The sequence below is a fragment of the Pleurodeles waltl genome, chromosome 7 (assembly GCF_031143425.1).
Source record: "Pleurodeles waltl isolate 20211129_DDA chromosome 7, aPleWal1.hap1.20221129, whole genome shotgun sequence".
NCBI lineage: Eukaryota > Metazoa > Chordata > Amphibia > Caudata > Salamandridae > Pleurodeles > Pleurodeles waltl.
The window spans coordinates 1,072,677,054-1,072,698,188 of record NC_090446.1 but is presented as its reverse complement, the minus strand read 5'-3'; positions in this window follow the sequence as shown (position 1 = coordinate 1,072,698,188).

Genomic DNA, 21,135 nt, shown 5'->3' with positions numbered 1-21,135 from the left:
TTACAACAATCAATTTGATACCAAATTCTTGGTATGTAACATTTAAGGAGACTTTAAAATTTAAAATAAAGTCTGCCCATTCTAGCCTATGAAGGCCATTTACTTCAATGAGGGAAAAACGAATTTGGCTGTTTTTACCTCACCAGGGCTTATAAATCTATTTTTATAAAGTCCCTGCTTATAGTTACATGGCACCCAGCGCTAGGGGCACATAGGGCACACCTTAGGGGTGACTTATATGTAAAAATAAGGTAGTTTAAGACTTTGGAAGTACCTTTAATTCCAAAGTCGAATTTGCATATAACTTTAATTTAAAAGCAGCCAGCAAGGCAGGCTTGCTTTTAAAATGACACTGGGCACCTCAGCAGTGCACCTAGGTGTGCACCACCTATGCTGTGGTCCCTAAACCTACATGCCCTACCATATACTAGGGACTTATAGGTAGGTTAACTTAGCCAATTATAATTAGCCTAATTTGCATATCCATTTTACACAGAGCACTGGCCCTGGGACTGGTAAGCAGTACCCAGGGCACAGCCAAGAGTCAGTAACCACCAGTACCTATCCAGAAAGAGTGGGGGTGATCAGGCAAAAAAAAATGACTTTCCTACACACAGATAATATTCTACCATTGAGTATGCAAGCCCAGTTTCATCCTTCACGCCCCATTAGATATCTAGGCATTTATGTCTCACATAATTTCTCAGATCTTTTCAATTTAAATTATGTTTCTGCTTTTAAGAAGGCTCAACAGCTATTACAGAAATGGCAAGCTTCATCTCTCTCAATCATTGGACGTGTAGCATTGGTTAAGATGACGATTCTTCCCCTCTTCTTGTTCGTTTTTTCTAGTGTGATTTTGAAAATTCCTCAAAAGGTTTTCAAGGATCTTAATATGATAATTCGAATTTATATGGCCCGATAAGAAACTAAGGACGAAACTAGAAGTTCTCTCTCTTTCTGTTGATGAGGGAGGGCTATCGCTACCGCATTTCAAGATGTATTACGAAGCTGCACTTATGGACTGGGATAGCAGAGCAGCTTCCTCTCCTAATCTCAATTTCTAGCAGAACATGATTGCAAGCTTGCACCATTCCTTAAATTCCTGCGACAGCCTAAACTTACCAGACATAAAGTCCCTATGTCCATCTGTGCTAGGCTTCTGCAATTGTTGCAGAATTACCAAGTCCCCAGGTTTCATCCTGCATTATTGCTTGTCGATTAAGGGACGATGGGGCTTCAATTGATTCCATGCCAAGATAGACAATGGGCAGAACAGGGGTTTACAAAATTTTCCTATTTTTAAATAGGGCAATAAATTAAGACTTGGACACAATGTCAGGGTGAAGTACCTGTCCCAGACACTCTTAGATTTTCCTACCTTCAAATTGTGCATTTTTTGCTCCCCGTGTTCCTCTATTTGATCTATCTTCTTCCACAATATTTAAGGCATTCTATGGGAATAAGAAGGGGATAGGCAATTGGTATCAGATTGTGAGCTCCCAGGGAGCATTGCGAGTAGTCCCTAGTTTTCTGACAAAAATTGAAAATACGACTGGGTGCAAAATAGATATGCAAACATGGAAGAAGTATAATATTATCTCATATAAAACTATAAGGGGGATACATTTGAAGAGAATGGCTTTTTTCTCAAAATAGATGCTATACATCACTCCAGCACAGATCAAAAAACTTTATCCAGATGCTTCAGGTGGCTGTCCAAGATGTAACAATATCCCAGGGGATTGGCTTCTTATGGGCTTGTTATGCCCCACGCGTATACAGTTTTGGGATAGAATCTTCCAGTGGATTAGTACAGAGGTACAATTGGTACTTGCCCCTGACGCTAAGGGAACCCTGTTTGGTACATCTTGTCACTCTGAACTAACTATGCGTGGGGAACAGATCCTATCTATAGCTTCACTGACTGCTAAATCTTTAATTTTGCAAGCAATGAAATCACCTACTACCTATAAGGCCTGGGAGATGATAATGAAAGCTATACACTTCAAAGAAAAACTTTATGCGCAAAGAATAGGGGCACTCCGCATGTATAAGGCGGGGCTGCGGGGCTCAACCTTTGAGACAGAATAAACAGATCTGGTAATCTAGGACGTTTTTCAAAAATCAATGTAATATCACAAGGTGAAAGGCAGATGTAGGAACACAACTCAGGATAATGATCGATGCTAGCATGGCTCATCTGACAGGGCTTCTTCTCTTTTCTTCTCTCCTCTCGCATTTTTTCTTTTTCTTCCTTGTTCATAAATGTATTATTTTCTTTTTGAATATATCATTGTGTCGAAATTTCACGCTGTATATTTCGCTCATTAAATATATATATATATATATATATATATATATATATATATATATATATATATATATATACACATATATATATATTTGCATTATACTCTATAAAATAAAAGGTGCATGAAGCTTATGTTTCATTACATTAGTTGGATAGGTACAGTTAAAACAATTAGTTAATTAATTGTAGTCAGTGCAATGCATATTGTTGCTAATTTACAGTGGCATGCTATGCAGTTATGGGGTTTTCTTCTACAAACTATATGATTGTTTTTCCTCAGAGTTCAATGACTAGTCTTTATACAACACAGTGTTTATGGTATAAAAGTATGAGAGCTGAGAACAGTAAAAAAGGGAAAATAAAATGATTAACTTATATGTATGGGAAGTTTACAATTGTACAAATATGGTGTGATTTATTATTAACATCACCTTTTTCATTGCAGAATCTAAAACTTTATTGAACAAATTTATAATATGAAACTTTAACTTCTATTTATGTTTTCCCTCTCAGATTAAAGGTCTCATTTATTGCAGTAATGTAGATAACATATTATGGGGGTCATTCCGACCCTGGTGGCCGGCGGTATGTTGGCGGTAACACCACCAACAGGCTGGCGGTGTTCCGCCAGCAATTCTGACCGTGGCGGAAAAGCCACGGTCAGACCGCCGGCCCCTCCACTTTCCCGCCAGGCGGGGCAGCGGTGCAAGCAACACTGCCCTGGGGATTATGAGTCCCCGACCGCCAGCCTGCCCGTGGCGGTAAACACCGCCATTGAAAGGCTGGTGGTAAGGGGACTGGGGGTGCCCTTGGGGGCCCCTGCACTGCCCATGCACTTGGCATGGGCAGTGCAGGGGCCCCCAGGCATAGCCCCATCGCGCATTTCACTGTCCGAATTTCGGGCAGTGAAATGTGCGACAGGTGCTACTGCACCCGCTGCACATCAACATTGCCGCCGGCTCTATTACGAGCCGGCGGCAATGTTGATGTGCCATTTCTGCTGGGCCAGCGGAAATGTCGGAATAGGGAGGCATGAATACCGCCGGCAATGGCGGTATTCTGTCTCCCCCGGCCTCGGCGGTCTGAAGAAAAGACCGCCGAGGTCGGAATGACCACCTATGTCTTTCTACATTCATAATACACCATTAAATATACCCAAGCACATTAGTGCTTACATTAACACACCAATATAGACTAATGAAAACACTAATATATCCACAAGCACACTTATACATGCACTAACACAGCCAGACAGACACTCATGCATACATTGACACACCAAGGCACACACTTATGCTACCCATCCCTCACCCAGGCACCCACCAATCCATATACTGACAAACTCAGGGACACACTGACGCATACCCTAATACACCCAGGCACGTAATCATGCATGTACAGGCACACATGGGCACCTACAAATACATACATTAACACACCAAAATGCATACTGAAGCATGCAGTGACACACTCAGCTACATACTGATGCATTAGCTGATACACCCAGGCACAGTGATGCATATGCTTACACATCCAGGTACAAACGGATGCATACACTGAGACACCTAAACATAGACACATGCATATACTCACACACCTGGGCACTCACTAACACATACGCTATGACACCTAGGCAGGCACTCATACAGACACTAACGGACCCAGGCACACACTCATGCCTACACTAATACATCCAGGCACACACACACACTTATGCATACAATAACACACCTAGCCACACACTGATGCACACACTGATATACTCAGGCACACTGATGCATGCACTGACAAACCAAGACACACACTAATGTATATAGCGAGGCACCCAGGCATACACATATATATACACACTGATACACACAGACACACACTCATGCATACACTGAAACACCCAGGAACATGTACAAATGCATATACTTACACACCAACGGAGTCAATCATGCATACCTAGACGCTGCCAGACACACACTCATAAATACACTTACATAACGAGGCACACACTGATACACACTCTTACATACTAAGGCACACAGTGAAGTATACACTGACACAATCAGGCACTCACTGGCCAATACACTGACACCCCCAGGCACATACTGATACAGACACTATCACACTCAGGCACACAATTGTACACACACTCATGTATCCAGACACACTTATGCTTCCACTTATGCACCCAGGCATACACTGGCACAGACACTAACACACCCAGGCACAAAGTAATAATGACACTGACAGACCCAAGCACACACTGATGCAGACACTGATACACCCAGGCACACCGTCATGCATACACTCATATATACAAGCACACAGGAATACATACACTATCACACCCAGGCACATGCTGACACAGACATGGACACACCTAGGCACAAACTGATACATGCATTGACACACCTAGGCACAAACTGATACATACATTGACACAGCCAGGCACACACTGATGCATACACTGGTACACCCAAAAACACATTCATGCACACACTTTCACATCAAGGGAGGCACTCATGCATACACTAACATACCAGGGTCAAACCTAATTAGACACTGACACACTCAGCACATACTGATAAAGGGATTTATATACCCAGACACACAGCAATGCATAGACTAACATACCCAGGCACACATTAACACATACACTGGCATACCCAGGCACAGACTCATGCATGCAATCAGATACCCAGGCACACAGTAATACACACACTATCACACCCTCGAACATACTGATGCAGATACTGAAACACCCAGGCACACGCTGACACATAAATTGATACACCCAAGCACACACTGGTGCATACAGTGATACATTCAGACATATATTCTGATGCATACACTGATATAGCCAGACACACACTCATATACACACTATACTTGGCCATGCACTTACATAACCAGGGCCACACTTATGTATTCACTGATATACCCAGATATGCACTGACACAGTCGCTGGCACACCCTGGCACACATTATTGCACACATTAACACACCCAGGCACACACTGACTGATGCACTGAAACACCCAGTCACTCATTCACTCACATACACAGGCACACACTAACACACACTACACATAAACCAGGCAGACAATTACGTATACCCTGAAACACTCAGGCAGACATTCATGCATACATTCAGACACCCGTGCACACACTGATGCATACAGTGACATACCCAGGCACATATTCATGTACACAGTCACTCACCTAGGCACACACTAATCCATACATTGATACTCACAGGGAAGGCAAAGGCACTTAGGAAACAGGATAAAAAGTGAGGAGGAAGCAGTGAGAATGAAGGGAAAGCAAGTAGAAGGCACTCACAAAATGTGGGAAAATTCAAGGAGAAAGCAGTGAAAAAACTTACGAAACAGCAAGTGCGACAGTAGTGAACCAAGACCCCCAGGAACATAATTATACATACACAGACACACCAAGGCAACCTGTAATGCATAACTAACAATAACACACCCAACACACACTCGTGAATGCACTGATACATCTAGACACACATTGACATACACACTAACATACCCAGGCATATATTGATGCATCTACTGACACATCCAAGCAAACACTCCTACTTACTCTGATACACCAAGTAACATACTAATGCATACACTAACACATTCAAGCACGCAGTGATGCATATACTGATACAGCCAGGCATACACTAATATACACACCAACATGGTCAGGCACACACTCATACATACACTGACACATCCAGGCACACACTCAAGTAAGCACTTAATCAGCCAGGGAAACATTGATACATACAGTAACATGCTAAAACATAATAAAGTATACATTCATACACCTAATAACATACGCAAAATCATACACTGCAATAATAAGGAGTTTGGGTCAGCTCTTTGATTGACTATATGATTAAATGGTGGTTCTAACAAGAGCCCCCTTTTAAGTTTTCAAAACTGTTTTTTTAAATGTTGTTGTTTTTGTAAATACTCATCGATAATTAAACAGTTTACAAAAAATGCAAACAATTAGACTGGATGGAACAAACATGCATTACTTTGCAGAAACCGTGTCCTGATACATAACAAGCAAATACCAAGGGAGAAAAAAAGTGTTTTTTGATGGCAGAAAAAAAGTCTGGCACACTGCAAATTTCTAGTTCCACAAGTTTGTGGTACTTGGCGCAGATTTTCACCATCCCTTCCAACTCAGGGCAAGTAGCTGGAACAGTAGTCTCAGCAGGAGATGGTACTTGTTCAGGGTTGAGGCACTTGTAACGTCCCTCGATGTTGAAGCTCTCTCCTTCACTATACGTAGGTATGCACCCTCATTAATAGTTTTCATGTGTTACACATGGTTGATGTGCAGTGACTATATTTCTTCAATGTGTCATGTGCTAATTATTTGCCACATAATTTGCACTGCATGAATTTCATGCATCCTTTCTTTTACCCTGAGGGGATTGTGTAGAACGGCCACATTTCACTTTCCTTTATCCCAGCAGATGGCTACTCCTCTTCTTCATCAGGGATCACCTGGAGATCTTCTGATTGAGGTGGAGCACTTCCTTCAGTCATCTCTAACTTCTCCAGAAGCCACTGTAATGCAATGCTTCTCCAACAAAATAGGTGTAGTTAAACAGTAAGCAATAGAAAGGGATAATTTTTCTCTGTCCTCGAATAGCTCTGTGACTCTAGGTTGGAGATTCACAAATTTTCCAAAATCGTAAAATCCAAATATACGTATCAATTATATGATTTCAAACATGTTCACCCTCATGATATTATTCTCATATCTCTCTCTCTTTATTATTCTCATATCTCTCTCTCTTTCTCTCTCTCTCTTTCACTCTCTCTCTCTCTCTCTCTTTCTTTCTCTCTCTCTCTCTCTATATATATATATATATATATATATATATATATATATGTCTATGTAGTTAAAATGTTTTTTTACATTTAATTGAAATCCACAAACATGAATTTGTGGTTAAATTCTGATCATGTGATTTGGAACAAAAAACATAGAGTAGGTCCCATCTATGTGTATGGTTCCACATAGAAACCGTGGAGCCAAAAAAAAAAAAAAAAGAAGAAAAGAATCTTCATAAAATTATATATATGTGCTCACTATTTTCTCATTTTCTTTCACTGTTTTTCACAACTTTGTCCTTCTTTACCCTGTTTTTCACCACTTTCGCCTTGCTGTTTAGGCCATTTTTTCACTGTTTTCTCCTTGTTTTTGCCCACATTTTTGGAGTGCCTTCTCCTTGCTTTCCTCTCATTCTCACTGCTTCCTCCTTGCCTTTTCTCTTGTTTCTTAAGTGCCTTGCCTTGCTTTTCTCTTATTCTCACTGCTTACACCTTGCTTTCTTCACCTGTTTCTGTTTCACTGCTCCTTGGTTTTCCCTTATTATTACGGCTTTCTCTTTGTATTTTCCCTCATATTTTGTGTGGCATCTCCTTGCTATTTTCGTTTTCAGTGCTTTCTCTTTTTTTTATCCCTCGTTTTTTGTGTGCCTTCTGCTCACATCACTCATGACTCAGTCATTGACATCAGTGATGACATAACTGATGGCATCTCAAATGACACCACTAATGACATCATGGATGACATCAATGGAACACCTCACACACCCATTCACAAAACCACATAACCACTCACATAACCAGTGATACACATAAGCAACCACTCACACATGCACACAACTACTTACTTATCTGCTCACATTCACAAGCAACAACCCACGCATTCACTCAAACACCCATACAGGCACTCACACAGCCACTCACACACCCATACTACCACTCTCACACCCACTGACCCATTCACACAACCACTCCCATACCAACTAACACAGCTGCACCTTCACTTCCATGCCCACTTACATACTTATACAGCTACTTATACACCTAGTCACACACTCTAACAACCAGTCACACACTCACTAACTCACTCACTCAAATAATCACTCTTACACCCACTCACACACCCATAATCTCAAAATCATTCACACACCCATACAACCTCCTACACACCCACTCATGCAACTGCACACCTACTGAAACTCGAACTCACACACTTTTATATATATATATATATATATATACATATATATATATATACAAAACCTGCTAGTGGGTGCCAGTAGGTAGCTATAGTCAGGAACATGTTTCAATAGAAAAAGCGTTTTTGACTTGCCTATATCTTTAGCACTATTTGACGAATCTTCACAAAAGTTTCAATGAAAAGTGTGCCGGTGATTCTTGTTGGGCACAGAAGGTTTCAAGCAGGGCCGAGAAAAAAGGGGGGTCAAAAAAGTTGCATTTCCATTGTTAATTCCCATAGGAACTTTAGACACAACTACAGCCCGAACTACTGGATGGAATTACACCAAATTCAGCATTAAGCTAGCTTTCAGTTTGCAGATAATGCTTTTGCTTATTTGGTGTAAAACTGTTCAGTAGTTTTTGAGACATTAAAGGGAAAATCAATTTGTATATCTAGAGACGTTGATCCTTTGCAATGTTTTTGCGAAGAATGACAAGCTCGTGCAAAGAAATTCACAGCTCTGATTGTCTGCCAGGAAGTGTTGGCAGCCATCTTGGCAAGGGACAAGGGTAGAGTCACTGTGACCCGCTTAGCCCAGGGCTAAAAAACTCTTTTTTTAAAAAAAATTATTAGCACGATTTTGGGAGGACATCCTGATTTCACAGATCTTTTTTTTTTTTTTTTAAAGTGTGGGCTCCTGAGCTTGTTTTGTACAAGCCCCTGGGTAGGCCAGGTGCAGGGGCATTCACAAATTTCATCCAGAGGGGGCCACCCAGCAATCATGGGGACCAGCATCTCCCAGGGCTAAAGACTTAAACAAGGCCTGCGGCAACCCAGTTGCAAAGTGCAGCACACCTTGAAAGAGGAAAAAACAAGGTCAAATATCATATTTCTGCTCATTACGCATCTCCTGCGGAGGTGTACCTTTTTTGTGAATATATCTAAGTGTGGAAAAAAAAGAAAAATGCCCAAGAAGCTTTTCTTTCAGGAAATTGGGGACTCAATTCCAGAGGTGGATGAGATGGATAGGAAAGACAAAATTGACACAGGTGAAATGAGGCACAAGGACATACAATCTTCCAACCAACAAATTCCTTTTGCTCTTGTCCTGGCTGTTATGGATAAAGAATATCACTCTAAAATGTATTTTCTGCCTCTGGACTTTTGTCAGCTGGTCTAAATCCCTTAGCTAAACCTCTGTTAAACCACAGAGGTCTTTGGTGAAAATGGTCCCCCTTCATTAATGCATTTGATAGCTTCTATGCTTGCTTTTTTTGGCAATGTTTGATCATGAAATAATTCTGAATCCTTCCGGCAAGGAAGATCTTAATATGGTTCAAAGCAGCAATATTTCTCTTGTAAACATCTTGCATTTCTGTTTGGTAAAAGAATCAAGAGTTTCGTTCCACTGTAGAGTGGTGACAGGTTTGATTCTGCCAAATAGTAACTATTTTCCATGCAGGGGGATTGTTGCAATTCCAATATCATGGTAAAATAAAAGGTACATACTGCACCTTGAAGATGTGGATCTCTCCTTAGATGACAGCTTCCCCTTGGCTAGAAAACAGATATACTGTGTGAACCCAAAACATTTATTGGTCTCCTTGGCAAAAAGAGGGATACAGGTTGCTTTGTTAGATACTAAGAGGGTAGGAAGAGTAGAGGATGATCTGAGTAAATGTAGTTGGCTGGCCTGCACCCATAATTGTAATCATGCCTTGGGCCTAATGATTAAGATTTGCAGATAACAATAACTTACAAGAGATTTCTTGAAATGCAGCTGGTCTGCAGAATAAGCCTGATAAAATGGGTTTCCTAAATAATCGAAAAGTTGATGTGATTTGCATCCAGGATACCTGATAACCCAGTGATTATGGTCCAGATGAATATTTTGTCCTTAATTACAACGTATCCCCCCTAGGAGAAGTCATGCATTGTGGGTAAAGCTATCTGTCTATCTTTCTTTCTTTATATCAGTGTTCAGATGTATTAAAAAAAAATCAAGCAGTTAATATTACTCCAAATTGCTTCCTACATTGTATTCATTCATTAACAATGTCGAAGAACAGGAGTTTGATTCCCAGGTCACTTTAATTGGTGTTTTAAATTTTGAGGTATTTAATTATTCCATTGGTCTATGTGCCGACATAGAAAGAGCAGAAGCCTTCAAAATGCCTCCTGCTGGCTTCCTGTCAAAAATAAAAAGCAATAAAAAAACAATAAAAGAGTATTGTTACTTCTCAATCTACTCAGAAAAAAATGATTGTTTGATTGTAAATGGTAGAATTGACTCTGATTCCCCTTCTACTCATAAAGCAACCACTGGATGATCTGTAATTGACTATCCCATTGCCTCTTTTTCAGCTGTTAATATTTTACCTGAATGTTATTGATAGTCTCCTTAGTGACCATAGAGTTCTTTCCTTCTCCATAGAGTTAGCTTTGCAGCACTTGGGTCTTGGAAATTCAACAGGTTTAAATCTAATTTTGACAAAGCATTTAGCCAAACTCATTGGCATCCAGTCAGGGTTCAAAAGCTAAAATGTGAACCAATACCCAGTAGCTGGAGAATCAGGAAATCAGATGCAGTTCATCTGTTTTGCCAGTTCATGAAATAGGTTGCAACTGAGGATTTTCATGTGCATTGGGAGATGCGAAGACCCTTTTAGCAACAAACCCTCCTGAATGAATGAATGAATTAATGAATGAATGAGGGGATAGTTGCAAAGTGCACAGCTACTCAAAGGATTGTCCCGGCGCTAATGGGCAGAGCACCGTTACGCAAGCCCAGGCAGAGAATTTACTGCCTCGTAGTGAAGAACAAGGTTTTGAGTTCCTTATGAAATGAGACCTTAGAAGAAATCAGGCTCAATTCTCAAGGGAGCTCATTCCAAGTCTTGGCCTCCAGGAACGAAAATGCTTTACCACAATTGAGCACATTTGAAGTGCAAGATAACCAAAGGTGGTGCAGAAGCAGAGTGCAGCGTTCTGGCTGGAATATAGTGGGCAAATCATGCAGCCAGATAGCCGTGCCTGGAGAGATACAGTCATGTGAATCAATAGTGAGGGCCTGATTTAGATTTTGCTGGATGGGTTACTTCATCACAAATGTGATGCATATCTTGTCTGCCATATGATGATTCCCACAGGATATAATGGGATCCTAACACGGCAGACAGGATATCTGTGGCATTTGTAATGATGTAACCCCATCCATAAAGCTCCAAATCAGGCTCTAAGGCTTTAAACAAATCTCTTTCTCAGCAGGCAGCCCATGCCAGTCTTTAGAGCAGCTGCGTTTGAGCATTGTTTGGGCAGCTGAAGAAGTAGCTTGGCTGCTGCAATTTTTGGCTGCCTGTAGAAGTTCACCTGAGCTTCCGCTGTTATGAAATACAAGGTATTCGAGTAATACAAATGAAAGTGATCAGAGCATGGATCACAACTCTTCTCGCGTCCGAAAGCAGAAGAGGCAGAAATTTGTTTATGGTGTGTTCAAAACAAAGCATTGGCCTACAATGCCAGAGATCTGTGACGTTACGGAAAGGGTGTTGTCGAATTCCACCCCTACGCTTTTAAGTAGGGAAGAGGCTGGGCACACAATGCAGATGGCCAAAGATCTTCCCACCAGCTCAACACGTGTAGCATAAATGGAATATTTTCCATCTTCTCTGCATTGAATTTAAGTTGGCTAGTCCCCATCCATTCAAAGACCACCTTTCATACAGCCTTTGAAGTAGGCCGTAATCAAGGCATGAGAATACTTGAAGGCAAAGAGCAGCTGAATGATGTCAGTGTAAGAAATTAATTTACATCCAAATGGCTCGAAAACAGACATTAAGGAGTCCATAAAGACCTTAAACAGAGTAAGGGCCTAATTACGAGTGTGGCAGTCTGTGGACCACCACACTTTCGTTGATGGTTGGACCGCTGCACTCCAGGCAGTCCCACCTTCCAATTTGAACTTTTGCAGGTGGACCCACCTAAAGACCTCCATCCCCACCAGGATCATAAATTTTAATGGTGTGACTGTGGTTGGGCTTGTAACCAGCCATGATGGCGCTGAACTCAGCTCCACCTGGCTGATTACAACCTCACTTTCCACCAGCCTTTTTACGGTGGGGTCTACACCAAGAAAAGGCTGGTGGAAAGCCAGTGCCAGAGGCAACATGGGGGTGGACTGCAATGCCCATGACCAGGGCAACGGCATTGCTGCCCCCCCCTTGCCCAGCTCCATTGGGATGCGTACTGTCTGCTTTACAGCAAGTTTCCAGGTGGCCGGCAGAATCACCAATGCAATGGATAGATTGAAAGTTGGGTTTATCACTGGATTAATGATGTCTACCACCTCAACGAGCAGCATGGGGGGCATGCATCCATAGGAGACCCTGACTTATATCTCTGGATGATTTCCATGGCCTGCTCTAGGGAAATGGACTTAAACTGAGTGAGCTCATTGCAGAGCCTGTCTAGATCTAGATGACCAGCAGAAAGGGAAATCTTAGTGAGGGCCGACATTGTTCTCTGGATATCAAAAATGTTGGTTTCAAAGAAAGTTGTCAGCCCATTACATAGCTCTTCCGAGGGGGTGATGGCTCTTCAGTGGGATTGCGGTATCATTAAGGACTTCATAATCTGGAATATACAGTGGGAACTGTGCTGTGTGGAGTTCATTTTCTCTGTAAAGAACCAGCTCTGGTTTAAGGGAGGCATGGAAGGCACTAAGTTCTGATTTATAGATAGCTTTATTTTCTGCAGAATAACCATTACTCCAAGTATGTTTAAGCATTTTCCAAGCTTTGCATTCACCAGCTAGGCAATGAGACAACCACCGGGCATAAAGCCTGCACTTTGTCTTCTTTTGTTCCTTCAAGGGAGCTATTGTTTCTACTGCCCCTAGAGGTCAGGTGTTAATGGCATCAACGTTTTGAATAATATAATTTCTCAGGCAGGTAGCAGCAAGAAAATCCACCCAGTATGAGATACTCACCCTGAAAGGATTACGGTCCACCATTCTAATCTGTATGCTGGATTTAACTGAGATCAAAATAAAGAAAAACAAATAGTGGCCAGACCAGAGGGCAGGCTTGGTGGGGCAGATTAAAAACGAGCAGTTGGGGAAAATCAAATCAATAGCATGATCTGCCAAATGAATGGGTGCCAAAACCTGTTAGGCATATTAAGAGCGAGCAAATGTTTTTTAAACGAAGAGGCCATCTGGTCTTGAGGGTCAACCACATGCAAGTTAAAGTACCTGAGGACAGTGAAATTGGCCCAGTTCAGCCAGGGTGTTCTCTAAGGAATCAATAAACTTTCCTGCTGGGCCCGGGGGGCATAAGTGAGAATGAGGTTTGAGCAGATAACATAAGGTGGAAGCTGAGACTCTTAGCTCCCCTAAGATCACTAAGCTCAAAGGGAAGCAACAAAGAGACTGTTAATCATCACCCCTCCTCCCTGTTTATGACATCAATCACAAAGGACAAGGGAATACCCCTCAGGAATAGCCAGCGCAATGTCAGGAGTAGAAGACTCATTGAGCCAGGTTTCTTTAAAAAAGCCCACTGCTAAGGAGATCAAATTTGTGGCTGAGATGACTGTGTAAGTGCCAGACATTGATGAGGAGGACTAACAGCTCCTTGCGTTGGTAACTCTTAACCTCTGAGAAGCTTACTGAGCCAGCCAGAGGCTCAAAATGCATCTGTGTTGTGGTGCTTATTAAACTCACCCACAGCATCAATACTGCCCTGCCTACTGACAAGTGACTGGAGCACTGCGTCACTAAAATGGCTCATCTAGTTGGCTCAGTAGGACACATGATGGCAGGGAAACCTCATAGTTCAGCCCCAGTCCTCAAAACAGCAACAGAAAACTGCCTACAACAAGAAAAGTTCAAAGGTTTTTAACATTTCATTTCATTTAAAAAATAATAGACCACATAAAACCACACTCAAAAAAAGAGGAGTGTACCAATGAGCATCCTCTTCCTGAATAAAGACATAAAAAGGTTAATTAAAACTCTGTTTGTCTCTTTTTCAGCTTAAAGTGGTAAATGTATCTATTAGGGAGAAGAAGATACAACTAAATTGTTGTCTAAAAAACACAAACATAATTCTAAAAGGATTGACCTTAGAGTGACCACATCTAGTAAGAATATGGGAAGCTATTGCTGACTGTTCTGGGACAAGAGTGAAGTTGCACCCGTCTCCTATTAGGAAAGATCAGTGAAGTGATTTCATCATAGAGTTATATGTGGCTAACTCTGGAGGATTTCAGCACAGGAGTTCTTCCTCCACATGCTGTATTGGTGTCAGCTAAATATGGTCCTCCATCTACGGATGAGATCGACAAATTCAGCTGCTCAATGAGAATATCTGGTGCGATGGGACAAAGAGGAGTCCTGATCTCCAAGATAAAAAGAGAAGCTAAACTATGGGCAATCCTCTAAACTCCAGTCTTTGAATACTGTCATGTCCATAGTGCAGTGTCTCTTATTTTAGACCGGGACTGTCATTGTCCAATTACATAAAAAGGGTGCCTGTAATTTCCCAAATAAAAACCTACAAATTGCTCTGTTATCATCTTATCAGCTGGGTTAATAAGAAAATTATCATTCCATAGGAACAGTATGGCTTTAGGAAAAATCAAGGCACTTTGGATAACATCACTGCCCTGCAACTTACCATGCAAAATATGTAATCATCAGAGGTTCTGTGATTTGTTCTTCTTTATTGATTTTTCTACAGCTGTTGACAAAGTTGATCGCTCAACTCAGTAGCCAAAATTGCATGAACTTGTCATGCCAGGGACCATGTTACGCATAGTTAGTGCTTTACACCCTCTACCGGGTGTCAAATGCTCTTGCAAGATGGTGGAGGGAGGGATTATCCATTGTAATTGTGACCAAAAATACCTTGACGCAGGGTTGCTCACTTTACCTTTGGTATTTTATCTTTATATATCTGACTTACCTGTTGACTTAATGCCAAAGGGTTTGAATAGTCATCTTTCTTCATTAAAACAGTATGCTGACCTCATTTTTTGAAATCATTATCTCCAAAATTAAACTTCTGAGCTTTCAGGGTAAAAGATCATATAATTAGCCGAACTACTCCTTGTACCATGGTAAAGAATTGAAGACAGTTGAATCTTTTTTTGAGGAAAATTATGCCTGGTAGCCTGACTGATTTTGAACACATATCTCACAACACCTGTATGGATAAACCACAGGCTAATGGGTGCCTTCTATAAAGTCGTCAGGCAAAGGCACTTTGCCCATCTCCTTTCTGTATATCGGGCCAAAATACCTGCCACTGTATTGTACACGCTAGAACTAATTGATGTTGCAAAACTGGATTTTCTTGATAAAACTGTAGGGAAAATTGTGAGTAAACTCTGTGCTTTTAAGACCCTTGTGGCTATCCAAGCCATAATATTAGAATTCTGGTTAAAAGGTGCATTTATAGAAGGTCTCTGGGCAGTGACTTGATGGGGCTATTGGCTCTTGAGAAGTCAGGTGAACTCATTAAGTAATTATATGCATATTGAGACCATTGACATGATCACAGAAAAGTGTTCTTAATAAGAATTTTAACTATGCTTTAAACTTGCTTGAGCCAAACCAGGGACGTGCATGTTGGTGGTCAGAAGCTCAGTGAAAATCTTGTCTTAAGGAGGTCTCATTTCACTTAAATTAGCATTTGGACATTGAACTTCACAGCAAAAAAGGCAAATTTGATGTGATAATGAATGTACTTCTTTTTAGATAACAGCAACAATACTTGACATGGAACATGGACCATAGGGTCAGATGCTTCTCGACTCTATCACACTGAAATATTTTGCCCCCAAAGGTTCAAAAAACACAAAATGACACAAATTAGTAAAAATGGATAATGTATTCAACTTCTGTAATAATGATGTTATGAATTTGAACCATGTGCTTTTTTTGTCTGTACCGCACTACTTTTTTATCATAAGTTGATATTTTTGAAATATCATGCCCAAGCGACAGCTGGAGAACTTTAATAACTGCTTTCACTTCCTGGCAAAATGTTTTGAATTCAAGTTTTTCCATTTTTTAAAATGTTTTTTAAATTTGTATTGAATAGGACCTAATCTTAACTGTCAAAATCCCTTTCTCATGCAATAAAATGCATTGTGGGGGTCCTCTATTAAAACGGTATCACAATTACATGTTTTTACTACTGTTCTACCTTCAATTATTTATGTGGATCTCGTTTGAGTTCTACACTTTGAAAAAAAGCATGAACTTGGACATCAAGAGTTTTAATACATTGTGAAGAATATGTCAACCTGTGATTAGTCATCTGGGATTAATTGATTGTTGGTTGAGTGTGGTGGTGAGACTGAACCATAAAAGTCAAAAAATTATTCTGTTGTGTTTTCACTTTATTATTGTTTGTGTGCTGCATAAATACTTTACACATTGCCTCTAAGTTAAGCCTGACTGCTTTTTGTGCCATGCTACCAAGGGATTGTGGCTGATGCTTGACCAGGGCTCATACCCCAGTCAACCAGCAACTCAATTTCTCACATAGACGTTTCTAGTAAATTCCCTTTGAAGTGTTTGAAGTTTCCTTCTTCCCCTGCCCTGGAACCAAGCTGGCTGCATGAGCAAAACAAGGGTGACAATTCATTTGTGTGAGAACAGAGCACCACCTATTCAGTTGCAAGTGAGGCTGTGCCCAGCTCTACCTCCCCATCCTGCCAGTGAATACCCATCCAGGCACACTTAATCCCTTTAATGTTTGGATGCCTGGGAGGAATAAATAAAGTCCAACTGCCAACTACACCTAGATGGTCATTCCAAGCTTGGCGGTTACCTGACCGCCACGCAGATGGTAGTGGTGTTGGGACCGGTGCCAGGGTGGCGGTGCAGACCGCAACATAACAAGTAAGGCGGTGAACCTAAAGCAACACAGACAACTCACCGCCAGCAACGCCGACAAGCAACATCCGGTGGTGGTAGCTAACTTCAGGCTGGTGGGAACCAATGTCCCGCCCACATTATTCTGAGTCACCAGGCCACCAGGATATCCAGTGCGGGCTGGTCGCAACAAAAATCTTGGCATAAACAGAAAGTACAAAAGGAGACACCCACCTCCAGGCACACAGACAGGTCCGCGGCTGCCATGCCAAATTAACTGCTAGTCTTCCCAGTGTTGTATCTCGCCATACACTTTCAGGGCCAGCGACAACGGCGAAGATGACAACCATAAGTAAGCCTAGCACAGAGAGGAGGAAATGGCAGTGATACACTCACACACATAAAACACATTCCTGGGATGGACACACACACATGCATACAAACGTACTGTAACAGCACACACATCCACACACACTCAAAATACATAAAATCCAAGTACCCAATACACAAAGCCAAGCAGCTACATCACAAATGTACAGCACAATGCACACAATCACCACCAACACAATAATACACATCCAAACCCAACACCCCATAACCACACAGTGACAACTAAACCACAAACACCTCAACACAGGCGTAGACCGGCAAGTTGTGAAACACCACACATATACACACAAACAAACTGTATGTAGCAATGACACACAATCAATAACAGTGAACTCACATCCAAACAATGACACAGGTGGCACATCACGTACAACCAACATACAAGGAAATCCAAGATGCAGCACCATACACACGGATGCACACAACACCCCTTACAATCCCACAAGCAAGCAGTCAGACACATAACAACATGCACATGGCACAGTCCATCTACCCAGCACATGCAACAACACAGACACAACCCATATACAGACCACACACACACCGTTGCACTCAGATGTCACACCACCATGTAGAAGGAAACTAGGACAAGCACCTCAACTTGCTAAACACAGCAATGTAGGCTGATGCATTTGGAACCATGACAATAATATAAACTAAATACAAAATGTGCCAAATGGCAAGTCCAATGTTCAGAAATGCAGGACACATTGTTTAGACATCATAACTCCAACTTGACTCCTAAATAGGCCTCCACATCATAGGGGCATCAAATGGTAATGCAGCACCTCAGGGGTTTTGGGGATGGTGGGGGTGGCTTGGATTTTGAAGGTGTATGTCTCTGTTTGGGTTTGGGAGGGGTGACTTTTGCTCTGGGAGGGGTGGATTTTTGTTGCTGGGTGGAGGAGAAAGGGAAACATCAGAGGGGCACCCGAGGAATGGGAGGTGTAAAGGCCTGGGAGGGGCAGGGGGACACAACGTTTAGGGGTAACACAGGGTGAGAGGGGAGTATGGAAGGGGTCAAGGGTGGCAAGGAAGACTTTTTAGGTACACAGGGCGGTCACATGAATGTGGGATGGGAGTGGAAGTAGAGGGAGTGCTCATGTGACATGTTGGTGTGCTGTACATGGATGCTGGTGTGTGCAACATGTGCATGTCTGTAGTGGGTGTATGCTGGGTGGGTGAGTGGGTGTGTGTGCATTTCTTGGGAGGAGGGGGTAGGGATGCATGGAGAGGGAATGGAAGACAGGTGAGTGAATTTTGGGGTGATGTGTGGAAGTGTGGTGGATGTGCTGCAGGTGGCAGAGAGGTTGGTCATGGTGAATGCGGATGTGGTGTGAAGGGTGGGTGTCTGTGAGTCCGCTGTTGTGGTGATTGAGAATATGACAGCAATGCTAGCAGGACCAGTGTGTGATGATGCAGTGCTGACAGGTGTGAGTGGTGATACGACTGTAAGGGCGGCAGTGTTGGAAGTGTCTGTTGTGTATGCAGATGTGTGTTGTGTATGTGCATGCCTGTGGGTTTGTTTGTGGTGCTTATGTTTGTCTTTGCACACCTTGTCCGTTGTAGTGGGTGTATGCTGGTCTGTGGGTGTGCCTTGGACGGTTGTAGGGAGAGGGATTGTGGATTGGGAACAGGTAGCTGGCAGGGGGACGGAAGAGGAAAGGACACTGGCTGCAATCAACGAGGAGGCCAGAGCCTGAAACGATCCCTGTAGGCCAGGCAAGACACGATAAATGCCCCTGGATGGCATTCATGTTGCTGTCTTCCCCATAGAGATGGGCCTCAGGATGTCAATGCCTCCTCATTGAGGGCAGCAGGGCTGACTGGGGAAGGGGCAGAGGTGCCTGTGGTTAAGGAGACACCCACCCTCCTGGGTGAGTGGGCACGGGCAACTTGGTGGGGAGCTACAGGGAGGGCGGTGCTGGTAAGGGAGGTGATGTACAAGGATGGTGCTGGGGTGGTCCCAGATGGGCCTGCCACTGCCAGGGAGCTGGCAGGAGGAATCATAATCAGATGTGGTGCAGCTCCAGTCTTCCTCATGGTGCACCCCTGCCCTCCATCCAACTGGTCCCCTCGGCTTCGCTGGTGCCAGCCTCCTGGGCCCAGTGGCATGCTGCATCCCCACTCGCCGGTGCCCTTCCTCCTTCACCAGATGATGCTAATGCACACATAGACAGAGGTGGAGAGAGAAGGCGGGTGGGAGAAACAGAAATTGAGGGAATGATAATAACCCACATATCCACTTCACACACAAACTATACATATATTTGCCCCTGTCAGTAAAACTAGAGACCATTTTGCCATCATGAACAATAGAGTCCTGCAAGCTATGCTCAAACTTATCACTGATCACCTCATCACTGCAGCCTAGACACCTGATTGAAAAGTCCTACATGCCTGTCAACTGGCTAAATGACTGATCCAACAATTGAACTCATTAGCCCCTTCGCTGTCAGGCCTTTTCCCCCTCAGGTGCCAAGCCTTTTATTTGGCAGTTTGGGGCAGTTCGCACTTAGGCCCTCATAATTTTTTGTCCACATAAGCTACCCACGCCAAATTTGTGTCCTTTTATCCAACATCCTAGGGATTCTAGAGGTACCCAGACTTTGTGGGTTCCCCTGAAGGAGACCAAGAAATTAGCCAAAATACAGCAAATATTTTATTTAAAAAAAAAAAAAAACAATGGGAAACAAGGGCTGCAGAAGAAGGCTTGTGTTTTTTTCCTTGAAAATTGCATCAACAAAGGGGTTGGGGTGCTAAAATCACCATCTTCCCAGCTTTCAGGAACAGGCAGACTTGAATCAGAAAACCACGTTTTTCAACACAATTTTGGCATTTCACTGGGGCATACCCCAGTTTTACAATTGTTTGTGCTTTCAGCCTCCTTCCAGTTAGTGACAGAAATGGGTGTGAAACCAATTTTGGATCACAAACATTTCATAAAAGTAGACAAAATTCTGAATTCAGTAAGGGGTAATTTGTTTAGATCCTACATGGGTTTCCTATAGAAAATAACATCTGAAATAAAAAAATATTGAAATTAAGGTTAAAAAACAGCTATTTGTTTCCATGTTTAACTCTTTAACTTTTTCCTGCAATGTCAGATTTTTGAAAGCAATATACTATTACGTCTGCTGGACTCTTCTGGTTGCAGGGATATATAGGGCTTGTAGGTTCATCAAAAACCCTAGGTACCCAAAGCCAATAAATGAGCTGCACCTTGCAATGGGTTTTCATTCTCTACTGGGTGTACAGTAATTCATTTGTTGAAATATAAAGAGTGAAAAATAGGTATGAAGAAAACCTTTGTATTTCCAAAATGGGCACAGGATAAGGTGTTGAGAAGCAGTAGTTTTTTGCACATCTCTGAATTCTGGGGTGCCCATACTAACATGTGAATTACAGGGCATTTCTCAAATATGTCTTTTTTACACACTGTCCTACATTTGGAAGGATAAAATGTAGAGAAAGACAAGGGGCAATAACACTTGTTTTGCTATTATGTGTTC